At 54.9% G+C, this 2522-nt stretch overlaps 1 protein-coding gene across 5 annotated transcripts in view; it reads left to right on the top strand.

Moving 5' to 3' along the window:
* The first annotated feature begins 392 nt into the window (after positions 1–392).
* The window catches only part of SIPA1L3 (signal induced proliferation associated 1 like 3), a 294007-nt gene continuing 291877 nt past the window's right edge, over positions 393–2522 (top strand). For 4 of the 5 annotated variants that reach the window (XM_032248941.1, XM_032248942.1, XM_032248944.1 and 1 more), the window contains exon 1: positions 394–571. The gene's annotated coding sequence lies outside the window, so the exon portion shown is untranslated. Of the gene's footprint in view, positions 572–2522 lie in introns of all 5 variants that reach the window. The other variant, XM_032248947.1, reaches the window with a different exon arrangement.

The raw sequence follows: 2522 nt of genomic DNA, 5'->3' as shown, positions 1-2522 counted from the left end.
GCCGACCGCGCGTGCGCGAGCGCGCATCGACGCCCTCCTCCGCCGTCCCCACCATTGGGGGTCTAGCGCACTGCTCCACTTCTCCCGCTTCTCTCAGGCTAGCGTCCTAGGGGTGAGTGACTTGAGCCTGGCAGAGTGAGGGAGAGGTTCCGCCGAATGAAGGGAGGAGGCAGACGGGGCTGAGAGAAAGGAAAAACCGCCCCAGCGGGGTGAAGAGCGTGGCTCTAGAGCTGGAGTCTGCAGAAGACACACCTCCCTCCCTCACGCCCCTCCGGGCTGCGGAAGTGCTCTGGAGACTGGAGCTGCACTGAGGCAACCAGTGGACTACCGTTCCCAGGAGGCAGCGCGGCGGTGCGCCTACGGCTCCCGGCAGTCCCCGCCCGCCAGGCTCTCCAGTTCGCTGCCGGCTAGGGCGAAACTACAGTTCCCAGGAGGCCTCGCGCGAAGCGGCTTGGAAGTGGGCAGCCTGGAAGTCACTCGGGCCACCGGAGCTGGCGGCGTCTCCAGCGAGCGGCGCGGAGCCAGACGCCGCGGTCTTGAGGCCCGCGGGGCGGGCAGCCGGGACGCCCAGGTATGTGGCTCCGGGTGCGGGATCGGCCTCGCGCAAGGGTGGCGGGGAATCGGTGGCTACCCGGACCCCGAGGGTCAGCGCGGGCGGACGGCCGGGTGTGGGTACTGGCCGTGGGGGGCGGCGGCGCCAGGACTTGCGCCCTCCGGACCCAGCCGGACTCATGCCTGCATGGCTCAACTTTCCAGGCGTGCACTCCGGCGCTGTGGGGAAGAGCTTGGAGGCGGGGAGTGGTAGATTCGCGTCCCGGCTGTGCCACTCGGGAGCTGCGATCTGGGGAAACCGCGCCGAACCTCAATTTCCCCTGCAGTAAAACGAGTAGGAGAGTGTCTTGCGGAGATTCTGTTGAGATAATGGAATAAAACATTTGGCACATAGGAGGCACTTACTACGTGTTTGGGTTATTGTTAGGTCCCCGAAAAATGAGGTGAAGATGTTATCGATTGCATAGGGTGAGGATTAGTTGAGCGTGTGCATGTAAAGAGGTGAGTCCATAGTTAGCACCCAATGCAGGGTAGCTGCTGTTAACCGAAATTATTTTGCTAAGAGCGTTGGTTTGGAAGGCAAAGAGACCCCAGGTTCAAATTTGAACTCTGTCGTTTACCAGCTGTGTGACTTTGAGCAACTGACTTCACCTTTCTGTGCCTTGGTTTCCCTGTCTATAAAATGGGGATTTAAATAGCAACCACTTCCTCTAGTTGTTTTCAGGATGCAGTGAGAATACCATGTGTAAAGTGCTTAGCACAGCAGCTGGCACATAACGCTCAATAAATGGTACCATTTATTCAGCGTTTTCCTAGTGGTCCGGATACCCTCTGAAGGTGGGCTCTGGCTGTAGGTTTGGTTTCTCCCCCGGGCCAGATTCAGAACTGGTCTAGCTGACTTCCCCTCCTACAACCTCAGGTTCCTCATTTACAAAATGGGATAATAACAAGATCACTCTCAAAGGGTTGTAAGGATTTGCTGAGATTGTATTTCTAGTCCAGCGCCATCTCTCACTAAGTAGCAGCTCTTATGTATTATAATTGTTCTTCAATATTCTCCATCTGGCCCAGAGAATGCCTGACTGTGGGCTGTGACATGACAGCCCTGAGCTCCCCCACACGTTTGCTCCCAGCCTCAGTGTCCCATCTGTGGAATGGTAGTCATAGGACTTTTGTGCCAGGATTGTTTGGATGGTTCCAGGAGATAATTCATGTTTAGTGCTTTGCACAAGGCCCAGCACACAGTAAGTGCTTATTAAATGATGAAATGTATCTTGCCCTTTTTTTTTTAATAGGCCCTTTCTGCTTCTGTTTGTACCTACATGGCAGAGTGGCCACAGGGTTAGTGTTTCTCTGTCCTCAACCCCAAATTTTACTCACCAAAGGTTTAATTATGGAACACACTATAGTAAAAAGGCCTAAGAAAAAATGGGACTGACCTGCCGTTAGTAGTCCCCTGCTCACACACCCCTCCCCTGTATGTTCACTCCAGTGCTTTAATTATTGTCCCAGTGCCCCCAGCTCTTGCCTCTATGTTTCAAAGCCGCTGAGCCCCCTGCACTCCAGCTCAGATGTGGAGCCTGTGCTTCTTTGATGCCCCTAGTGGCTGTTTCTTGGGCACCATAAACTCAGCATGTCCAACCTGAACTCCCTCTCCTCTCAGACCCAGTAGTCACCATTGTGGCTAATGCACCAACATTGACTTGGTTGCCCAAACAAGAAACTTGGGCGTTGCTCTTCTTCCCCAGCCTTCCCACGTCCAGTCAATGGGCGAAAAGACGAAGCTGCCATTTCATAGAAATGTCATTTCAGGGCCGGGCGCGGTGGCTCACGCCTGTAATCCCAGCACTTTGGGAGGCCGAGGCGGGTGGATCACGAGGTCAAGAGATCGAGACCATCCTGGTCAACATGGTGAAACCCCGTCTCTACTACAAATACAAAAATTCAGCTGGGCATGGTGGCGTGTGCCT

Source organism: Sapajus apella, unplaced genomic scaffold, assembly GCF_009761245.1.
Source record: "Sapajus apella isolate SASKATOON/1434 unplaced genomic scaffold, GSC_monkey_1.0 scaffold68, whole genome shotgun sequence".
Classification (NCBI taxonomy): Eukaryota; Metazoa; Chordata; class Mammalia; order Primates; family Cebidae; genus Sapajus; species Sapajus apella.
The sequence above is the reverse complement of the archived record's forward strand: the minus strand, read 5'-3'. Positions and strand labels throughout refer to the sequence as shown.